We start from the raw sequence: 24,209 nt of genomic DNA, 5'->3' as shown, positions 1-24,209 counted from the left end.
ATTTCTCTAATGATTAATGATGTTGAGCATTCTTTCATGTATTTGTTGGCAGTCTGTATATCTTCTTTGGAGAAATGTCTATTTAGGTCTTCTGCCCATTTTTGGATTGGGTTGTTTGTTTTCTTGTTATTGAGCTGCATGAGCTGCTTGTAAATTTTGGAGATTAATCCTTTGTCGGTTGCTTCATTTGCAAATATTTTCTCCCATTCTGAGGGTTGTCTTTTGGTCTTGTTTATGGTTTCCTTTGCTGTGCAAAAGCTTTGAAGTTTCATTAGGTCCCATTTGTTTATTTTTGTTTTTATTTCCATTACTCTAGGAGGTGGGTCAGAAAGAATCTTGCTGTGATTTATGTCATAGAGTGTTCTGCCTATGTTTTCCTCTAAGAGTTTGATAGTTTCTGGCCTTACATTTAGGTCTTTAATCCATTTTGAGCTTATTTTTGTGTATGGTGTTAGGGAGTGATCTAATCTCATACTTTTACATGTACCTGTCCAGTTTTCCCAGCACCACTTATTGAAGAGGCTGTCCTTTCTCCATTGTACATTACTGCCACCTTTATCAAAGATAAGGTGTCCATATGTGCATGGGTTTATCTCTGGGCTTTCTATCCTGTTCCATTGATCTATCTTTCTGTTTTTGTGCCAGTACCATACCGTCTTGATAACTGTAGCTTTGTAGTATAGTCTGAAGTCAGGGAGCCTGATTCCTCCAGTTCCTTCTTTCGTTCTCAAGATTGCTTTGGCTATTCGGGGTCTTTTGTGTTTCCATACAAATTGTGAAATTTTTTGTTCTAGTTCTGTGAAAAATGCCAGTGGTAGTTTGATAGGGATTGCATTGAATCTATAGATTGCTTTGGGTAGTAGAGTCATTTTCACAATGTTGATTCTTCCAATCCAAGAACATGGTATATCTCTCCATCTATTTGTGTCATCTTTAATTTCTTTCATCAGTGTCTTATAATTTTCTGCATACAGGTCTTTTGTCTCCTTAGGTAGGTTTATTCCTAGATATTTTATTCTTTTTGTTGCAATGGTAAATGGGAGTGTTTTCTTGATTTCACTTTCAGATTTTTCATCATTAGTATATAGGAATGCCAGAGATTTCTGTGCATTAATTTTGTATCCTGCCACTTTACCAAATTCATTGATTAGCTCTAGTAGTTTTCTGGTAGCATCTTTAGGGTTCTCTATGTATAGGATCATGTCATCTGCAAACAGTGACAGCTTTACTTCTTCTTTTCTGATTTGGATTCCTTTTATTTCCTTTTCTTCTCTGATTGCTGTGGCTAAAACTTCCAAAACAATGTTGAATAATAGTGGTGAGAGTGGGCAACCTTGTCTTGTTCCTGATCTTAGTGGAAATGCTTTCAGTTTTTCACCATTGAGGATGATGTTTGCTGTGGACTTGTCATAAATGGCCTTTATTATGTTGAGGAAAGTTCCCTCTATGCCTACTTTCTGCAGGGTTTTTATCATAAATGGGTGTTGAATTTTGTCAAAAGCTTTCTCTGCATCTATTGAGATGATCATATGGTTTTTCTCCTTCAATTTGTTAATATGGTTTATCACATTGATAGATTTGCATATATTGAAGAATCCTTGCATTCCTGGAATAAACCCCACTTGATCATGGTGTATGATCCTTTTAATGTGCTGTTGGATTCTGTTTGCTAGTATTTTGTTGAGGATTTTTGCATCTATGTTCATCAGTGATATTGGCCTGTAGTTTTCTTTCTTTGTGACATCCTTGTCTGGTTTTGGTATCAAGGTGATGGTGGCCTCGTAGAAGGAGTTTGGGAGTGGTCCTCCCTCTGCTATATTTTCGAAGAGTTTGAGAAGGATAGGTGTTAGCTCTTCTCTAAATGTTTGATAGAATTCGCCTGTGAAGCCATCTGGTCCTGGGCTTTTGTTTGTTGGAAGATTTTTAATCACAGTTTCAATTTCAGTGCTTGTGATTGGTCTGTTCATATTTTCTATTTCTTCCTGATTCAGTCTTGGCAGGTTGTGCATTTCTAAGAATTTGTCCATTTCTTCCAGATTGTCCATTTTATTGGCATAGAGTTGCTTGTAGTAATCTCTCATGATCTCTTTTATCTCTGCAGTGTCAGTTGTTACCTCTCCTTTTTCATTTCTAATTCTATTGATTTGAGTCTTCTCCCTTTTTTTCTTGATGAGTCTGGCTAGTGGTTTATCTATTTTGTTTATCTTCTCAAAGAACCAGCTTTTAGTTTTATTGATCTTTGCTATTGTTTCCTTCATTTCTTTTTCATTTATTTCTGATCTGATTTTTATGATTTCTTTCCTTCTGCTAGCTTTGGAGTTTTTTTGTTCTTCTTTCTCTAATTGCTTGAGGTGCAAGGTTAGGTTGTTTATTCGAGATGTTTCCTGCTTCTTAAGGTGGGCTTGTATTGCTATAAACTTCCCCCTTAGAACTGCTTTTGCTGCATCCCACAGGTTTTGGGTCGTTGTGTCTCCATTGTCATTTGTTTCTAGGTATTTTTTGATTTCCTCTTTGATTTCTTCAGTGATCTCTTCATTATTAAGTAGTGTATTGTTAAGCCTCCATGTGTTTGTATTTTTTACAGATCTTTACCTGTAATTGATATCTAGTCTCATGGCATTGTGGTCAGAAAAGATACTTGATACAATTTCAATTTTCTTAAATTTACCAAGGCTTGATTTGTGACCCAAGATATGATCTATCCTGGAGAATGTTCCATGAGCACTTGAGAAAAATGTGTATTCTGTTGTTTTTAGATGGAGTGTCCTATAAATATCAATTAAGTCCATCTTGTTTAATGTATCATTTAAAGCTTGTGTTTCCTTATTTATTTTCATTTTGGATGATCTGTTCATGGGTGAAAGTGGGGTGTTTAAGTCCCCTACTATGAATGTGTTACTGTCGATTTCCCCTTTTATGGCTGTTAGTATTTGCCTTATGTATTGAGGTGCTCCTATGTTGGGTGCATAAATATTTACAATTGTTATATCTTCTTCTTGGATCGATCCCTTGATCATTATGTAGTGTCCTTCTTTGTCTCTTTTAATAGTCCTTATTTTAAAGTCTATTTTGTCTGATATGAGAATTGCTACTCCAGCTTTCTTTTGGCTTCCATTTGCATGGAATATCTTTTTCCATCCCCTTACTTTCAGTCTGTATGTGTCTCTAGGTCTGAAGTGGGTCTCTTGTAGACAGCATATATAAGGGTCTTGTTTTTGTATCCAATCAGCTAATCTGTGTCTTTTGGTGGGAGCATTTAGTCCATTTACATTTAAGGTAATTATCGATATGTATGTTCCTATTCCCATTTTCTAAATTGTTTTGGGTTCGTTATTATAGGTCTTTTCCTTCTCTTGTGTTTCTTGCCTAGAGAAGATCCTTTAGCATTTGTTGTAAAGCTGGTTTGGTGGTGCTGTACTCTCTCAGCTGTTGCTTGTCTGTAAAGGTTTTAATTTCTCCATCAAATCTGAATGAGATCCTTGCTGGGTAGAGTAGTCTTGGCTGCATGTTTTTCTCCTTCATCACTTTCAGTATGACCTGCCACTCCCTTCTGGCTTGTAGGGTTTCTGCTGAGAGATCAGCTGTTAACCTTATGGGGATTCCCTTATGTGTTATTTGTTGTTTTTCCCTTGCTGCTTTTAATATGCTTTCTTTGTATTTAATTTTTGACAGTTTGATTAATATGTGTCTTGGCGTATTTCTCCTTGTATTTATCTTGTATGGGACTCTCTGTGCTTCCTGGACTTGATTAACTATTTCCTTTCCCATATTAGGGAAGTTTTCAACTATAATCTCTTCAAATATTTTCTCAGTCCCTTTCTTTTTCTCTTCTTCTTCTGGAACCCCTATAATTCGAATGTTGGTGCGTTTAATGTTGTCCCAGAGGTCTCTGAGACTGTCCTCAGTTCTTTTCATTCTTTTTTCTTTATTCTGCTCTGCAGTAGTTATTTCCACTATTTTATCTTCCAGGTCCCTTATCCGTTCTTCTGCCTCAGTTATTCTGCTATTGATCCCATCTAGAGTACTTTTAATTTCATTTATTGTGTTGTTCATCATTGCTTGTTTCATCTTTAGTTCTTCTAGGTCCTTGTTAACTGATTCTTGCATTTTGTCCAATCTATTGTCCATTCTATCTCCAAGATTTCGGATCAACCTTACTATCATTATTCTGAATTCTCTTTCAGGTAGACTGCCTATTTCCTCTTCATTTGTTAGGTCTGGTGCATTTTTATCTTGCTCCTTTATCTACTGTGTGTTTTTCTGTCTTCTCATTTTGCTTATCTTACTGTGTTTGGGGTCTCCTTTTTGCAGGCTGCAGGTTCGTAGTTCCTCCTGTTTTTGATGTCTGTCTCCAGTGGCTAAGGTTGGTTCAGTGGGTTGTGTAGGCTTCCTGGTGGAGGGGACTAGTGCCTGTGTTGTGGTGGATGAGGCTGGATCTTGTCTCTCTAGTGGGCAGGTTCACGTTTGGTGGTGTGTTTGGGGGTGTCTGTGGCCTTATTATGATTTTAGGCAGCCTCTCTGCTAATGGGTGGGGTTGTGTTCCTGTTTTGCTAGTTGTTTGGCATAGGTTTTCCAGCATTGTGGCTTGCTGGTCGTTGAGTGAAGCTGGGTGCTGGTGTTAAGATGGAGGTCTCTGGGAGATTTTCGCCGTTTGATATTATGTGGAGCTGGGAGGTCTCTTGTTGATCAGTGTCCTGAAGTTGGCTGTCCTACCTCAGAGGCAGAGCCCTGCCTCCTGGCTGGAGCACCAAAAGCTTTTCATCCACACGGCATATGATCCAGCAATCCCACTCCTGGGCATATATATCAATCAGATCTTGGTGGACCACATTCCTGCTCGCAGTGGCACCAGAGTAGAAATCTCAGCCAGTGGCTCTGCCCATCTGCAGAGCCAACTTGGTGGCCCCGTCTGGTCAGGGAGCTCATCCAACGTGCAAAGGGACTTCAATCTGGATTCATTCGCCAATTCACGCCGCCCCGCCCTGTCCGCCCCGGAGGCCTACTTCTCCTTTTAATTTTACCAATTTTCATTCAGTGTATCTTGTAGCTCTGTTATCACACAACACAGATCTAGGGTCATCATGTTTTCCTGATGGATTCACCATTTTATTATTATGAAATGTCTTTCTTACCTCAGACACTATGTCTTGCCTTGAAGTCTATTTTTGCCTGTTATTAATATAGCCATTCAAACTTTCTTATACTTTTTGTTTACCTTGTATATCATTGTCCACACTTTTACTTTCAATCCATCTGTGTTCTTATATTTAAGGTACCTCCCTTGTAGACAGTAGATAGTCTTGGTCTTGCTTTTTTACCCACTCTAACCAAATCTTTCTATTAAATTTACCCATTTACATGTAGTTTAATTATTGATGTGTTGGATTCAGGTCTACCATTTGCAGTTTGCTTTCTATTTCTTCCATTTGTTTTTTATTTCTCTATGTTTTCTTTTATGCCTTCTTTTCAGTTAATTGAATATATTTTAGCAGTCCATTCTTCTACTGGCTTTTTAGCTTTACCTTTTGCATTTTTTTTTTTTTTTGCTTTTGTTTTTGTTTAGTAGTTGTTTTAGGGCTTTTTAACTAGTCACTTAGAATTAATATGCATTAAATATATGAACATTGCAACAGCATAGTTGCATTCATCCACCCCCCTCAACCTTTGTGCTATTGTCAATACATATTACATACATACATGTCAATATATTATAAGCCCCATATATGTTTTAAAGAAATTAAGAGAAAAAAGTACCTTCAATCCAACTACTGAGATCTTTATTTCAACTATTACATCTTTCACATTCAGTATGTACATTTGACTCATATTCATAAGTTATTATTCCTGTTTCATGTTTCCAATATCCTCTATTAGGGTTGTTTTTTTGTTTTTTGGGGGGTTTTTTGCGGTACGCGGGCCTCTCACTGTCGTGGCCTCTCCCGTTGCGGAGCACAGGCTCCGGACGCGCAGGCTCAGTGGCCATGGCTCACGGGCCCAGCCGCTCCACGGCATGTGGGATCTTCCCGGACCGGGGCACGAACCCATGTCACCTGCATCAGCAGGCGGACTCTCAACCACTGCGCCACCAGGGAAGCCCTCTATTAGGGTTTTGAAGATATTTATCAAGCTTTTTTCCATTCCTGTTCTTCCAGTTCATTAATTCTGCTTCCTCTGGCATATGTTGGCCAGTTCTGGCCTTTCTTTCATGATGTTTGTGTTCCTTGGAGGCGTCAATTTTTCTTTTGAACTCATATCCACTGGAGACTTCAAAAGCCTGTATCTAGATTTTATGACTTCCAAGTGAGTTAGGAGAGGGAGAATATTTCAAGGCAATTCAGGGTGATGTTACAATTCCACTAAGATCACTATCTATGCAAACTTGACCCTCAAGGAAATGCCCAGAGCCTCCACCCTGGCCTTGCTCCTTTTCAGAAGCTGTTTTTCTGTGTTAATCACCAAGCCCAAAGTATCAACAGGGATGCTTTGTGAAGAAATACTGAAAGGGGGCTATCTAGCCAACCCCAGGCAGGATCTAGGATCTCACTATGCTGCCTTTGAGATGCATGATTATTTTCGTGTCCTAAGGTCTGTGCAGCAGGCAGTGATTTACTCAAGTAAATATGAAGGAATGAAAAGAACCCAACTGGAAAGCATGTTCCAGGCACAACCCCAGTGCCTTAAGGTTCTCAGAGAAACAAAACTAATAGAAGATAGATAGATAAATAGATATTATAAGGAAATGGCTCTTGAAATTAGGAGGTTAACAAGTCCCCAAATCTGCAGTTGGCAAGATAAAAACCTAAGAGAGCTGATGTGTAGTTCTAGCCCAAGTCCAAAGGCCTGAGGACCTGGAGGGCCAATGGTCTAAGTTCCAGTCCAAAAGCTGGCAGGCTCAAGACCCAAAAAGAGCTAATGTTTCAGTTCCAGTCTGGAAAAGGCTGATGTCCCAGCTCAGCAGTCAGGCAGAAGGAATTCCCTCTTACTCACCCTTTTTGCTCTATTCAGGTCTTTGACTAGATGAGGTTCATCCACATTAGGGAGGGTAATCTGCTACTCAGTCTACCAATTCAAACATTAATCTAATCCAGAGACATCCTCACAGATACATTCAGGATAATCTTTGACGAAATTTCTGGGTACTGCATGGCCCATCAAGTTGACACGTAAAATTAATCATCACACCCTGTCTGTCACTACAGTTTCTCTCTTAGGTTCTGGCATCCATCAACTTCCTCTCACTTCTCCAGTTTGGGCTCTGAATGGAAGCTGGCACCCTTTGCTAGCTGGAATAGGAAAGCTTCCAAAGTATTTAATTGTCACCTTATTTAGGAAACTCCAAATTGTGGGATTGCTCCAAGACATTTCTTTAAAAAGTGTGGAAGCCTCATTAGCAACTTTTAAAACACTTCTCTGATCTTAAAGAAATTTAAAAGGAAAACATGGGCTTGCTATTTACCAAGTTTTGTTTGATTGGTTGCAATTTTATTTGTATTTTGTTTTTAATAAATGAGTGCTAATGGTTAAAATTCAATATACTAGCCTTATAAGAAATATGACAGTCATGGGCCAAAAGAAATCAACTATAGGAAGTGGAAATTCTGAATAAGACAATGAAATTCACTGCGTGATAAATATAGTCCATCAAGCAAGCTTTTAATCCCAGAGGAAAATGATTTTTTTTTTTTTTTTTTTTTGTGGTACGCGGGCCTCTCACTGTTGTGGCCTCTCCCATGGCGGAGCACAGGCTCCGGACGCGCACGCTCAGCGGCCATGACTCACGGGCCCAGCCGCTTCGCAGCATGTGGGATCTTCCCGGACCGGGGCACGAACCTGTGTCCCCTGCATCGGCAGGCGGACTCTCAACCACTGTGCCACCAGGGAAGCCCTACATTATTTTTTTCTTGGCATGGGGATGGTGGGTAAAGGGTAGAAGTAAATTAGCCTAATTTGGAACAATTAGCATTTGTGCTTTTTTTGACAAAAGGGTTTCCAAAGCCGGGGTTGAGGGGGAAGATAGAAGCTGGGCACAGGGAGACCCTCCTTTGCCTTCACCACCCTGAATGACACTCAATTAGTGGGCTGCTCACTCACTTGTCAGTCATTATGCTTTTCTGGAGTTGCTACGATGTGTCAGGTTCTGTTAGATGCTGGGGGTACAGAACTGAAGTATATGGTTCAGGTAGCAGGTAGGCAGGACCTCAGGAAGCTAGAAAGACACAGCACAGCAAACCGTGAATTTCCAGTGTGATCAGTGCCATGATGGAGGTAAGCACAGGATCCACAGATAGGCTGTGGGAGGAGAGGAGAGGTAGACCCAGCCGGACACGGATCACATCATGCTGGCATTCCTTATTTACGAATATGTTGCATCTCAGTTACCTGTTTTCCCTAGCTCCCTGTGTAGTACCAGCTCACAAGAGGTGACAGATAATTATCAAATGAATGAATGCATAGATAAGTATTTCAGGTTTTGTAAATACCATGTAGAATGTATAAAGGATCCAGTACTTTGCCTACACACACAGGTAGCAAACCAGCAGCCACAGGTTCAGTCTGACCCAGACTTTTGTCTTTGGCCCATATCGTGATTTTTAAAAACTTTGTACTACATTGGACTTTAAAATATGATGTTGGACTTCTCTTCAAAGATCAGCAGAATATCTGGCAACACTGCACACTTATTCCAGAATACTGACTGGTTGGCACTGGGTGGGACCTATATTTTCCTATTGAGCACAAGCCCTGAGGTGGCCGTGTCCCCACCTGTCATACTGCGTGAGCCTGTGCACCTCACCCAGACATCTACTCTCACGTGTGCTGCTGACTTGGCTCCTGGAAGCATTTGATTCTGGGTCCTGACATTCACAGGAGTGGAGAATATAGCAGGTATAGCTGAGGGAACCAGGGAAGGATTTCTGGAGTTCTAGGGGCCTTCGGAAGCGCAGCACGTGCAGCTGAAGAGAGGGAGGCCGGCCTGGGGGGAGGAGATCCTAAATACTAAAGGTGGAAGCTCTGGCTAGGTGATGGCTGAGGACGAGGTGGCCAGGCCTCTGGTTTCCCTCCTGAGAAAGGAGATTTTCTTTTTTTTTGAGAAATTAAAAAATACATTTATTTACTTATCTTATACATAGTATCAATAGTGTATATATTTCAATCCCAGACATACACACACTATTGATACTATGTATAAATAGATAACTATTGAGAACCTACTGTATAGCACAGGGAACTCTACTCAGTGCTCTGTGGTGACCTAAACGGGAAGGAAATCCAAAAAAGAGGGGATATATGTATATTTATAGATGATTCACTTTGCTATATAGTAGAAACTAACACAACATTGTAAAGAAATTATGCTCCAATAAAAACTTTTAAAAAAGAAAAGACGATGTAAAATAGAATTCCTTTGTGAACTGAATATACTGCATATTTCTCCTGTAAAAAAATTTAAAAATACATTTATTAAGTCATTCAAAAAGCAATAATAAGCCCATTATATGGTAATAAGCCCATTATATGGTAACATGAAAAACGTATTTTTACAAAATTATATTTCCTAAAACAAAAACTTTAGTGATAAGAGTGGCATTATTTTACATTTCTGCAAATATCTTTATGTTTAGCTTAATAGAAGACAGCTGGTGTTTGTTTCTGTATTCAGTCTATAGTGATACGTTGTTTTGATTGAAGTATAAGAAGGAAGTAGACTCATACAGAGATGGAATCAGAAAAGGGAGGAGTATTTTAATAGACTTTTCAGATAATTATGGCTGTCCTTCTTTAATACTATACTCCAAACTTAACAAGTGGTAGGTTTTTTGGTATATTTTTTAAGTTTTTATTTTATATTGGAGTATAGATGCTTAGCAATGTTGTGCTAGTTTCAGGTGTACAGCAAAGTGATTCAGTTTTACATATACATGTACCTATTCTTTTTCAAATTCTTTTCCCACTTAGGTTATTACAGAATGTTGAACAGAGTTCCCTGTGCTATACAGTAGGTCCTTGTTGGTTCTCTATTTTAAATATAGAGAAAGGAGATTTTCAATCAGCCCTGGGTTTCCATAGGGGACTTGGAGCTGCTGAATGTAGTGCCCATTTGTTAAGGTTCTTTCAGGAGAAGTAAGGATTGCTAGAGTTCCAAGAAACCTGACTCCTGTGATTCACCACTGCATTTTGCACTGGAAGAAACTGAGGCCGAGAAAGGGGAAGTGCCTTGGCCAAACTCATACAGCAAGGTCGGGAGCAAGGTCAACTCCTGCTCTATTTTACTTATTCCTTCACCAGAGAAATCAAGAAAAAGGGAAGGAGGGAGAAAAGGCAGGTGTGAGGAGATAGAAAAATATGAACCAGTGCTCTGCTTTTAGGCTAATCAGAACTTTGAATTCAGAGAGTTTCTTCTTTTCTTTCAAGAAAGAAATGTGTTTTTATAATCCAACTTCAATGGCTGGTGGGAAAAAGTCCTTCGAGTCCCCAAGGACTGTTAAGAAAACTACCATTAAATTCTAGTCTTCAGAGCTGTCTGAGTCATAATAACTGTAACGAACTCCGGGAGTGTGTGTTTTCTTAGGATTTCTCTTTTGGCCAGTCATGTGAGAAATAGGGAAGGGGAGGCAAGAAGGAATAGGCAAGTTTTACTAGCATAATAAGAAAAGGTACAAATTGGGATAATTTCATAATTAAGCATAGCCTCTCTGAGTCTGGTGAAGATTCACTTCGCTAGACAGTAGCAACTAACACAACATTGTGAAACAACTATACCCCGCTAAAAATGAACAAATAAAAAGTAAATAAATAAGCTGTCAAGACATACAAAGAAGAAACTATATTTGCAGAATTCCAGAGGAAAAAGATGTTAGGAGAATGAGTAGGATTGGGTTTGCGGTGGGGAAGGAGGAGGTAGACTATATATGGCACATATGGCAACATGTTCCTTCCCAGGGAGGAATATGTACATACGTAGGTTCCCTTTGCTGGGAAAGCTTTTCCCCACATCCAACCCTAACCATCCCAACACCCTTGGGATGTGCTGAGGCAGTTATCCTTCAGGGCTCAGCTGAAATGTTCCCTTGGGACCCTGAAATTCCCCATCGTAATATTCATCACACTTGCAATTAATTATTTGTGTCATTAGTTTCTTTCTGCCAGGCTTTCCTGCTGCAGGGTAAGCTCCACTAATGACTACAGTGTCTGTATCTGTTTTGCTCATGACTAACTGTGTAGAGCCCATAGTAGACACTCAATCAGTATTTAGTGAAAGGCTTTAGGACATCTTCCCTGCCTCTAATCCCTCATAATCTTTATGGAGACCATCCAGAGGGCAGCTAAGCAGGAGAGAGGCTTTCAGTACAGCTGTTCCTGGCCTCCCCTCCCTCCCCATACTACCCTGGCACATCACATCTTCAGACTGCTTAAAGAGGCAGGCTTAGCAGACAGGGAGTTTGTTGGACTGAGTCTAAACAAGCAATGCAGAAATAACTTCTAAAGGCGCTGACTGCCATGCAAGAAGTGAGCCCAGTTGAGGGAGCTCCCTCCCCGGTGTGGACATGTGTCTGAGCAGGAGAGAAAGGCCCCACTCACGAGTGAACCGAGAACCCAGTGATTTCAGATGTGACCCCAAAATGCCATCTTAAGGACTTGGTTCTCTGTTGAGCTGCTTCTCTCTTAAGTAACTCGACAGCCCGAGCTCTGGGCAAGTGTTGGAGGTGAGCTGATTTCACCAGGGTATCGATTCTCCTTAAAGATTCTCTAAGGTAAAAGTAAACATCTGCAAACTGAAGTTCTGTGAGTTCTCGGTAACAACTTTCTGTCCACACACCCCAGAGCACGCTGGCTAACAACCCCCCAGGGAGGCAACTCTGCAGCTTGCAAAGTGCTTTTTACACACCTGCTATCAGATCCTCACATATACATGAGGCATTTTCATCATCATATGATGTATGTGGTATTAGCATCCTCATACCTATTTTATGGCTGTTTCAACGAATGCCCACAAAGTTTAGGAAACCTGCCCCCGATCACCCAGCCAGCTCAAGCCAGAGCTGGGGCCTGGAAGGGCCATTGTCCCGGCCACCTGCCAGTTCCCTCTTGCCTGTCTTATAAGGCTGAGGTTTTCCCAAGGGAACCAGTGGATGTTAGAAACTGAAGTGTTGCCTTCCAGCAGGCCGGGGGACCTGGACGTTAGCCTTTGAGCGTGGGATCAAACCTGATCATCTCCGGTTGTGATCAAGAAAAGGAAAACCTCTCTGTGGGCCAAAAACGTTGTTATGAAGCTCGCCGACAGGGCCCCAGCCTTCGGTGCCCTTGGTGTGTGGGGTATGGTGGTGTCCAGCTCGGCATGTCGCCCTGGGCGCTTTGCACTTGCAGAGGAGGGGACAGGGGGACAGCGTGTGGGAACACAACCCGGGGCTGGCTCAGGATGGAAGGTCACTGCGGGGGGCGGGGGGAGCAGGGGCCGGTGGGTACAGAGAAAGAAGGCAGGAGCCAGGCCTGGTTTTCAAAATCAGCCTCCAGGGCTTCCCTGGTGGCGCAGCGGTTGAGAGTCCGCCTGACGATGCAGGGGACACGGGTTCGTGCCCCGGTCCGGGAAGATCCCACATGCCGCGGAGCGGCTGGGCCCGTGAGCCATGGCCGCTGAGCCTGCGCGTCCGGAACTTGTGCTCCGCCACGGGAGAGGCCACAACAGTGAGAGACCCGCGTACCGCAAAAAAAAAAAAAAAAAAAATCAGCCTCCAGCCTGTTGTCCGCAGAAGAGGAGACCTCAGTCCCGGCACAAAATAAAAGGGTGGTGGGAACAAATGAGGTTGCTTCTCTCAGTTGTTTATTTTTCCTCTCTCGTTTCCGCTGGTTTTCCTCCGGCCCCAATCCCCCTGGCCTCTGGTTTCCCGCCACTATCTGGTTAATAACCTCCCACATCAGCCTGCTCAGCCCCCCTCGGCTCCCCCTGCAATCTCTTCTCCAGGCTTTGCTGAGGCTGTATTTACCCACACACAGGATTTCCGTAGGTGGTAACCACAGGGCCTGGTGGCTCCGGCGCTGTCCCTCCTCCCCTCATGGGGGTCTATTTACAGCAGGGGAAGAATTCCAATCCCCCCCCCTCAAGAATGTGACCGTCCTTAGACGTCTCTCCTTCGCCAACACCCAGCTCTTGGTAAGATCACTCACCCTCACACCCGTCCCTCCCCGGTCTCCTCAAATGCAGAGACGAGAGATAAGGTACACAGGTGAGTTAACCAAGGTGGGTGGCTCACTCACTCACGAACCTCCAGGCCGAGGGTCGTGGGGCGGGACCTCCGGACGCCTCCCCGTCTGGGCCCCCATCATATCACAGGCCTTGTCAATCCAGATCCCACAGAAAAGGGATACGGCATCCCCGGCAGACATCCTCGCGAAACACGCCCCCACCCCACTGCGTTTACTCCTTCCAGGACCGTTCACTCAACACTCAGAGTAGTATCCACCTCACAGGGTGATTTGCTTTTTGTTTAGCTGTGTGTGGATGGGTGATGCACATTCGGAAAAGGGCGCAAGTCGGCAGCCCAGTCAAGTTTCACAACGTGGATGTACTGAGGTAATCAGCACCCAAATGAGAATGTTTCCCACCTCCAGAAGCCCCTTCCTATACCCCAACCCGGCCGCTGCCTACCGTCTCTCACCCCCAGCCCCCAGCACCCAGCATCCCGACTTCTGACACCACACATCAGTTTTGCCTCATGGGTTTTACACCTAAGAAGCTGGATTCCAGAGATGCACAGACAAGACTTTTAATTTTTCTCCATCAACAATATCTGGGAGGCAGGAGGCTTGTTGAGCCGGCTCTGAGTGTTCTATTTTATTTTCAACTCTCAGGATCCCTAATTCCCTAACACCACATAACTGTGAGGAATTTTAGGGAAGGAGTTATCTACGTGAGAAACCCTGCAGTGGGCAGCATGCCAAGTGTGGAGGAAAAGTGGAATGAGATAAATAAGATGAAGGCCGTTGTGAAGAGATAGGAACCATAAGATGAAGGTGTTGTGAAGGGATAGGGACCGCATGAAGCTGAGGCCTGGGGGGGGGGGGAGGTAGGGGGATGGGGACTGCAAAGGTGGCAGGAAACTGAAACACATGCTAATATTTTCACCAAAGGGAGAGAGAAAAGAGTTCCAACCGCTCCCAGCCGTCTTCAGCCCATCCTTGCCTCTTTTCACTTTTTTCTCTATTTCTGGAGATGCTATTTTAAGCAAAGTCATACTCCCTACCTCTTTACTTTAAACACCCGCTGAAAACAGAAGTATAACATACGCCACATTTGTAATTTGTGTGTGTGTGTGTGTGTGTATGTGTGGTAATTTACCCTAGTGATATCTAGGACATTCACAATATTGTGCAACCATCACCCCTATATGGATCCAGAACCTTTGTATCACCCCAAAAGGACACCTCATACTCATTAAGCAGCCACTCTCCTTCCTCAAAACCATGTTCAGATGCCACCAAGTAGGTGGCAATGCCTTCACTATATGTGTGTGGTCCAGGCCTCCTCCAATCTTGTCAAAAGGAATGCATATCTTCTCTCTTTCATACAAGGCCCACATATGTAATTTTAAATTTTCTGGTAGCCATGCTAAAAAGGTAAAAAGAAACAGGTGAAAGTAATTTTAATACTTTATCTAATCCATTTTTATGGCTGAGTAGTATTCTGTCGTATATCTATACCACACCTTCTGTATCCATTCATCTGTCGATGGACATTTAGGTTGTTTCCATTTGCAACAACATGGACGGACCCAGAGATGATCATACTAAGTGAAGTAAGTCAGAAAGAGAAAGACAAATACCATATGATATCACTTATATGTGGAATCTAAAATATGGCATATAGGAACTTATCTACAGTACAGACTTGTGGTTGCCAAGGGGGTTGGGGGGTGGGGGAGGGATGGAGTGGGAGGGTGGGATTAACAGATACAAACTATTATACACAAATGGATAAACAACAAGGTCCTAAAGTATAGCACAGGGAACTAGATTTAATATGCTGTAATAAACCATAATGGAAAAGAATATGAAAAAGAATATAGACACATATATATGTATAACTGAATCACTGCTGTACAGCAGAAATTAACACATTATAAAACAGCTATATTTCAATAAAATAAATTTTTAAAAATAACTTCTTTAATCCAATATTTCCAAACTGTTATCATTTCATCACATCATCATTATAAAAATGATTGCTGAGCTATCTTGCACTCTTTCATTTGCACTAAGTCTTTGAAATCGGGTGTGTATCTCTCACATACCATCCATCTCCACTGGACCAGCCACATTTCAGAAGCCCCACGTGGCTAATGGTTACTGTGTTAGGTGGTGCGGCTCTAAACAATTTGTAGAATGCTATCAATATGCCAAGTCATCTTTTTAAGGGTGGTTGTTAAATACTGAAACATTTTGAGGCTACAGTTTTGTTTTTAATACAAATTTATTTTCTTCATTATGAAAAATAATATACTTGGAAACTGTGGAAAGAAAAATTACCCCTAAGCCCCAGCACAAGCAAAACTATAATCACTTTTTGACACTCCATATGTCATGACTTCTTTGTAGTTTTTTCTCATCGTTTTGTGCCCCATACAGCGATGTTACCACCACTTTGAAGTGGAAACTGAAGGCCAGTACGACCATTTACCAGAGGCAACAACACAGCTTTCCCCAGTCTTGAGGAGGTTTGTGAACTAGCTTGTGTCTAAGATTCCTTCCAACCCAAACATGCCAGGGTACCAGGATGTGGTTCGTCCCTTCCACCTAACAGACACACACAGACACACAGACACATACACACACACACACACACAGAGCCCAGGTCTTCCGTTCCACCCCATAGAACAGTCTGAAAAGAGTAAGATCACCTCTACTCAGCCTTGCTAACTCTCTGGGAAAACACAGAGATCTAAACGGAAACCCTTTTATTTAGCATTCATGCTCAGAAAGAAGAAAGCCTAGCAGAAACCTGACTCAGTATCCAAGAATGTAAAAACATTTCTTTTTAGATTCCCAGCAGCTTCATGCCACAATGCCCCAAGCTGGAAAGAAAAAAAGTGCCATTTCATATGTTTATAGCAACATCTGATTTAATATTATACAGTTTTGCTTAGTCACAAACCAGAACAAATACTTTCAGATTTATTACATCCTTCCATTCAGAGACTCTATAATCATAGTTAATAATGCAGCCATTCCACAGCCCAAGAAAGAAGGTTTCTAATTTTGGGGACCAAAGATTCCTGAGAGGCAGGTTATTTTCAAGAAGGATTTAAGGTTTTCAAACTCTCAATGAAGCTTGAAATTCATCTTTTCCAGTTCACATGAAAAGAGTTTCCTCTGAATATTGGCTGGGAGGTAGAAAGAGAGGAAAACCAGTTGACAGACAGACTCTCCCAGAGCTTTTAGAGAATGTGGCAATCACTCACCAGCATTCCCAATCCTTACCTTGTCTCGCAAATGAAAACAAAATAAACACAGAGCAAACAGACAAACACAAAAACCGTACCATTGACTCCCATGTTCTTTGCGCTGTTAATGCTGTATTCTGGGCTTCCTTCTTACTCGTTGATTCATTAAAAGGCACAAATTGATTTTTAGAAGAAGCAAATATTCTGACAAAGCATACTTTCTTATTATTCCCCCATGCATACATTCCCACACAGGCATTTTTCACACGTCTGTACACAATTGTTCTGCCCCAAGCCTTGCCCGTTCCTGCCTAATTAATTCAGGATTAGTTACTGACTAATCCATCCAGGTCGTGTCTTCAGGGTTCGGCTCTCTTTCAGGGCACAGGTGTCCTCCGTTGCATCCCGATGTGGGTGCTCTGTGGTCCTCTGAGGGGTGGGGGATGCGTGTTTGGATTAGCGTGAGCACGTCGCCCAACGTGGGCGCGTCATGTTAAACCGCAATGCATTCAAGTGAGTTCCATCTCTCAAAGAAAGCCAGGATTTGTCCCTCCAGTATTTCTTTACACACCATTAAAGAGAATGCCAACGTTAAGGCAGGGTGAGAAGGTGTCAGTGAGAACTTAGTCTGCAGGGAATCAGTTAAGAGTTTAGAAGAGTCTGGGGCCCTTATAAAACTGAGGATTCCTAGGTCCCACCACAGACCTGCCACGTTGGGATATCAGGGGGTCAGATGCAGGAATAGTCACTCTGAGCAAAATTCTTAGGGGATTCACATACACACTGCAGCCTACACACACCGGTCTTAAAGTTCCCTTCATTAAGTCATAAGCAAACACATCGAAACAAGACTGTAGGATTAAATCAGGTTCCAGTTGAAGATACTACCGCTCTTTGAATGAATTCTTGCTAACAGATTTTTAGCAGCACGTTGCCAGAAATCAAAAGGCTTGAGTTCTGTTCTAGCCCATCACCTATAACGTGGGCAAGTTACTTAACCTTTTCAAACCTCCCTGACACTGAGTTATGCAACTAGGGGCAAGTGTGATTACAATACTGAAACAGCTTACAAAAGGCTTTCCCATCCATCCACCTCACTGGATTGTCAGGAGGATTAAATAGTGTGCAGTGGATGAACTCTCTCTGCAGACTTCACGGCACCTGACAAAGGCACAGCACAATTAAGAGTGTGGACATAGTTTCAGATGAAACGTCCTATTTTTTTTTTTTTTGAGGTCAAATTATCTGTTTTATTACTGATAAAGGCTAGGCTGGAGGATGTGGCTTAGGAATATAGAGGCAATGGAATTTCTTTTTTTTTTTTTCTCTCTCAGTTTAAAATTTATCCACCAAGCCTCAGACAGCACTGGGCAGTTACGGGTCTCTCCCGACTAGGACAGGGTTTTTCTGCCAAGCTCACCACTTGAACCAAGGAGACTTGAGTTCCAGCAGCTTGAAGGCAGGCAGATCCCAGGAAGGAAGGGGGGAGGAGGAACAGCAGAACTCAACTGCTACACCCAAGTTTACCAAGCATTTCTCTCCTGAGAAGGAGAATGAGAGGAAGTGGGAAGGGGCCAAGACAAACTAATGCCCCTTCGTTGGATGCGTCGGGGATAAGTGCGATTATAATACTCAAGCAGCCTGAGGGAAGTTACAATCTCTGCCCCCAAATTACTCAACTTTTTGTACCTTGAACCCATTGTGCTCAATCATTGTGCCTATGGTCAAGCAGAAGGGGTCCCACATCTTCAGAGAGGGAGTCAACCTCCACCCCCAAACCAGCCACTGCTCCACTACAGATCTTCCTGGGCAGGCAGTGTGCATTCTTCTCCTATGAGTTTCCGAGTTGGGTCAGTGAGATACATTATGTTTTTCAAGGCCTTTCTGTAGTCAAGAAGAAAAAAGGTAGTTTCTCTTCAATTTTCCGTCTCAAATTATTTCAAGCTACATTGACCAACATAGCCTATCAGAGGTTAGGCAGTAAAATCATGATATCAGAATTTGTGATATCATAAAAGTACCCCAAAAATGAAATGCCAACAATACGATGTTCTACACTTGAACTTAACCTTCTCAGTATCAAATTACCAGGGAGTCCCAGGTCCAAACTTTAATCCCCTTACAAGATCCAAAGAAGTGGAAAGAAGAAATGAAAGCCTGAAGTTAAATTATCTCACTCTCAATCAAGATCAAGTTCAAAGACATTCCATTTCAATTTCTTATTCTCTTTAGCCTCAGCGAGAAGAGTTCTTGATGCTCTGGGTGGGGTTGAGGTGCTGTCAGCAGCTATAGCCTGGGCTGGCTTTCCAGGAAGGGGTCTTAGAGTTTGGATTAATTCAGCTCCAAGCCTTTCATGTGCCTCACTTTCTTTTCTTTTTTATTATTATTTTAAAATTGTGGTAAAATACGCATAACTTAAAACTTACCCTCTTAACCATTTTTAAGTGTACAGTTCAGTAGTGTTAAGTATTTTCACGTTGTGCAGCCACCACCACCATCCATCTCCAGAACTCTTTTCATCTTGCAAAACTGAAACCCTGCGCCCATTAAACAATAACTACCATCCCCTCTCCCCCAGCCCCTGGCAACCACAATTCTTCTTTCTGTTTCTATGAATTTGACTACATTAGATACCTCGTATGCGTAGAATCATACGGTATTTGTCCTTTTGTGACAAGCTGATTTCACTTAGCATAGTGTCCTTAAGGTTCATCCATGCTGTAGCATGTGTCAGACTTTTTTTCCTTTTTAAGGCTGAATAACATTCCATGGTACAGATATAGCACATTTGTTTACCCATTTGTCTGTCAATGGACTTTTAGGTTGTCCTTTTGGCTATTGGGAATAGTGGTGCTATGAACATGGGGGTAGGTGCCTCACTTAAGAACAAAAAGTTTAGACCACACAGGAGATTATCATGGCACTGTCCTCACACCAATAAATTTAGAAAATAATCCAATCCCCTGTAGAAAAGTTTCAGGCAAAAAGTCACATTTCCAAAGCCCAATATGTGCTTTTGCCAAAGGCTATAGCAGATTGAGAAGGGAAGATCCTTCTTAGAAGATTCCTCTAAGGGAAGAAGGGTAAATGGTTTTATCTGATGTGCTCATCAATCATTGCTAGGTGACTGTAATCCACATGGAGTTTAATGATAGTACCGTGTTTACCGAGTCTGGGGGAGATGAACTCACCCCTATAAACAGTCTGCTCGCTCAGAGAGTAGCATGTGAGACATTACTGCCTGAAACACATTTTCATGGTTCAAAATAAAAACATGATTAAACAGGGTTTCTTAAAACAAGCATTTATTTTCTGCCTGAGAAGTTTGAAACGTGGATTCTGCCAATAAAGGCCCACACTTCTGAACGTAGTGTAACGAAGACGAAAAGTATTTGACCCGTCGTACAGCTCACACCATCTGCCAACATATGGATTGCCAACTGGAATATGCAAAACGTCAGACACACATCTGTGGAAAAGGGCCTCCTCCCACAGGAAACAAGATGTTGGGGCAGGAGGATTAATATAATTAAAACTTGAAGACACCGTGTGATACAGGGAAATACAGTTGAGCAACACATGGTTGAGACTTGAAATCTGTATTTTCTTTCTTTCCAAAAGCCCTGAGAGCATAGTGAGAATACAGCTTTAAGAACTAAGATTCACCCCACCGGGCATTAACGGTGTCCAGAAACTATGTGAGCAATCTTACTTGACATCCCCAAGACGTTAATATCTGTCCAACGCCAAACTAGAGGGGGAAACATGTTAATTTTCTCAGCCTTCTGATAGCACTATACAAGATCTCTTAGCCCCACAAAAAGCTCCAAATATATTCTCTAGGACTTCAGCTGCCTTAAAATATAGGCTTGCATTTATCTTGGCCACATTAACGAGATCTGTTTGACCAATACATTTATATTTATGATGACTAAGGGCAGATTATGGTTGTTAAAATTTGTCCTTGGGACATGAAAACACTCCTCTGTCATTAATACATTCTGTAATATAAACTATGATGTCAGGTCAACGTAAAGGGTAAAAACGTTCCGAAAGTATGCACACATCATTTTTTAAAGCAATTGAGCCTAATGGAATAACAAAGGTCATCATAACAAACCATTACAGCCTTGGTCTTGGCAACTCTGGCCACAGAAGAATCTCCAAGAAACGATCATCATTCCTCCAATGTTATGGCATCCAGACGACAGGGATGGCTCTCAAATGAGTCATACGGGCTCAGATCCTCGGTAGCTATGTGAGCGCGGGACGATCAATTATTCATGTGTTTACAAAGAGCTTTCCTCGTTGATGTTAACCAGAGCTGCTTGCAAAGAAGAGCTCTCCAGCTGTCCTCGGCCGTCCTGGGCCTCCGACTAACAAGCTGCTTTAATTGCTGGCAAGTCATCTGGAAGGTGCCCCTCCCCTAGACCAAGTAAACGCCCTCCCTTTGAGACTTTATTAGGTGTAAAAATACTAATCAGAAATAATTATGACAACAATTATTTATAGCACTCCCAGCAAACTGCCAAAGGGAGACATTGAACTTGGACTTGACATAGATCCCACCGAGCTCCACAAAGAGTGGATGGAGTCTGAACCGTTGAAGATACAGGTCAGGGGCTAGTAGAGGGGCTAGAGAGGATGATGAAAGGGAAGAATCAGGGGCTGTGGGCTTCGTGAGGGAGACACAGGGAAGAACCGTCTAAAATGCTCAATGAAGGTAAAGGAGCGTGACAGAGAACCACCAGAGAGGCCTCCTCCACATGGCAGGAGCCCTTTATCTCCTTCACCCTTCCCACGAACACACCTCCCCCGCTAAGCACGACCGCTCACCCCTGGCTGGTGCTTCCTCTAGAGATCAATGCAGGGCTTCCCAAAAGATGACCAGACATAGACCTTTGGGGAGGGCCGTGTTAAACACAAATAGAATTCTTCACTGCAGGTCAATCTAGAGCCTTCTACAGGCTGCTGGGCCTTTGGAAGAGGAGTGAGGCATGCAGGACTTCCCAAAGGTATTGGTCCACGGAATTCTTTTTTTAAGAGCATCCTTGCAGGCAGACTTTCAGAACACCCTGGACCAGTAAAACTTAGGGAAGTGCAGTGTTATGTTATCAACAGGTCTGAGAGCCACTCTGGGATCTTTGAGTGACTCTAAAATACCTGCTCTCGGCCACCACAGATTGCTTGCACTTGTCACACTCTCAGAGTTCTGGGGGCACCTGCCTGCGGTCACTGTTGGTGACAGCCTCAAAGGTGGCTTTTCAAAGTCACGCTTGGCTAGTCAAACTCGTCTGGCCTCTGCACACAGTTCTAGCAAACTGGCAGCCCTCCCCCAAGGGCATCTCCGCACCCCGTTATCACTTAAGGGCAGAAGGAGACGAGGAGTGTTTCTCATTGTTGGACAGCTGCCTAATTTCCATCAGGCTCACCCCGACGTCTTCCCGCCCTTGTGTGTAAGTTGCTGCTTCCCTCTCCCATTTGGGACGTTCTCACTTTTTCTGGGGAACAGCTGGGAAAGTGAGCCTTTAAGCAGTCTGCCTAGGCTCTTTCCCACGTGGTTCTTTGCAAGATCTCCAGCTGTGGGTTTGTAACTGTCTGCCGTGACTGCACCGAGACGTTGCCACCCAGAATGAAACGCACGACGACGGTGGATGTTTTGGCCTGACCCTGAATGTCCATCGTCTGCAGCTATAAGGAGACCTTTCTGAGGGTCTGCGATGGTCTACATTCCCGACCTGATATTTCAAGTGGAAGTGTGTGCAGAGGTTCAGTATCCAAAGTAAACCAGACATCAGCCCTGCCTTTGGCATTAACCAACTCATTAAATGTAAAATAAACACAAGTAAATGGCTTTTAAATCTCACTGACAGAAAGCTTGGCAACTACCCCGAGATTCTAGAGGTCATTGGAACCTCTGTCTTTAAACTGGAATCTTCCTCACACTCTGAGTAGCAGGAGACTCCAGACAAATGAGGGAGGTGTTAGGGTTAGGGCCCCCTTCCACTGGAGGACTCCCCTGCAGTACACGGAAGGACAGGGTCTGCGTGAGTGTGTGGCCTTTGAAACAGATTGAGTCCCTGGGGAAGTGGCTGTTACTATTGACAAGGGGTTAGAAGTTCAGGTGGAAGGCATTCAGCTTGCCACTGGTTATAAATATCTCGGGATATTCACCGAACCAACCTTGAGTTTCCCATCAGTGCCTAACTGTTGGCTGCTCTCAGAGAACCGACATTCACGTGGTTTCCTAAATCCTGTGTGCATTCTGCCATGGGTTCACGGGGTCCCATTAGTAATGCCACTTGCTGAACTCTTATTTTTGCCTTAATCTATCTGTAGTTTCAGCATAAAGTGGATCTACTGGGGAAGGTGATGGGTCAAGGTTAACTGATTAATTATTCTAATTGCACTTCATGCCAAGTGTGTGAAAAACAAATACATTCACCAACCAGAATACATATGTGCACCTGTTACCTTGTAACTTTACCTCAGAGCTAGGCTTGGTTCCAATGATGACTAACCTCTTTTATAAAACCAAAGTGAAACATGCACAGCTTTTGGTAAAAAGCATGTTTACCTGACAGCCCTTCAAAGACAGGCGTTCTCTGGAGGATGCTCTGTGTGTGTGTCAGGTGACAGGGTGATTGGTTTTGCCCATTGGTCACCTTTCAAAGCTGCCCATTGGTCAGCTGCCCATTGGTCAGCTTTCAAAGCTGCCCATTGGTCAGCTTTCAAAGTCTGACTTCCTGCCAAGAAGTGAGTACAATCTGAAACTAGTCAAAGTAGCTTCCATTTATTTACAGTTTTGAAACACATTTTTCATGACTTAGCTTCCTAATACAGTCAAAGGGCAAAATGGCAACGAAAGATACACTTCCTCAGATCTTAGAGTTATATAATCTGATCAGGAGAAAAATCAGATATGGGTTTTTAAGTGAATTGGCCTATGTTTTCTTTTTCATCTTTGAAAGGTTTTATTCAAAACCTAAAATAAAGCCATTTATTTCAAATCACACAATCACGTGTCTTCTCATCCATGGACTTCAGAACTTTTTCACCCTGATTTTGAGGAGGAGTAACCAGTCTTGAGTTGATGGGACCAGCGAGATCCAGAAGGACCCGTGACAGCACAGCCATGCTTTTAGAACCAAATGCCCATAGCAGAGAAACAGAGAGTACCTGGAGGGTACCCCCACTTTCTCTCAAAACAATTTTCTAGGATAGAAAACTAAAACCCATCCACAAGTTTCCCTCTTTTCAACAGCTGAAAAGCTGAGAAAGGCTGAGCTGTCATTCAATGCCACTAGGTGGCATCATGTCCTTTTCAGACTATTTCTTTTTGCTCTTAAGACGGGCACGGTGGTTTCCCTGGGCAACTTCAAACAGCATCTCAGACCACATCAGGCAAGGGTGTTTCCCCTACTTAGTGCTACTGTTCACTCTCATGTACTGGGAAAAGTCTGGGCTCACCAATGGGATATATTTGATACTCCGTTTCAAGGCAAGGAAGTTTTTGTCTTGCTTTCCACATATTACATATCAGAGTCTGACTGCAACGCTGCTCTCATGAGTTGATTTTCTACCCTGACATCTCTGCTGTCCTACAGCCCAGAGGTACTGCATGCTATGAAGGTCCATCAAATCCTCATGGACACTGTCTGAGATGATCTATGGAAAATGAACATCCTAAGTGTTTCCTGAAGGTCAGGCTCCTTATGCCCTTTTAAAAGCTTGTCTAGGGCTTGAGGAGAAAAGTGAAGTGACAGTCCAGCC

At 42.7% G+C, this 24,209-nt stretch overlaps 1 pseudogene; it reads right to left on the bottom strand.

Moving 5' to 3' along the window:
- Nucleotides 1-14,452: 14,452 nt before the first annotated feature.
- LOC115859559 (U6atac minor spliceosomal RNA) lies at nucleotides 14,453-14,570 on the bottom strand (annotated as a pseudogene).
- Between the last annotated feature and the right edge of the window lie 9,639 nt (nucleotides 14,571-24,209).

Source organism: Globicephala melas, chromosome 1 (assembly GCF_963455315.2).
Source record: "Globicephala melas chromosome 1, mGloMel1.2, whole genome shotgun sequence".
Lineage (NCBI taxonomy): Eukaryota > Metazoa > Chordata > Mammalia > Artiodactyla > Delphinidae > Globicephala > Globicephala melas.
This window is presented reverse-complemented; position numbering and strand designations above follow the sequence as displayed.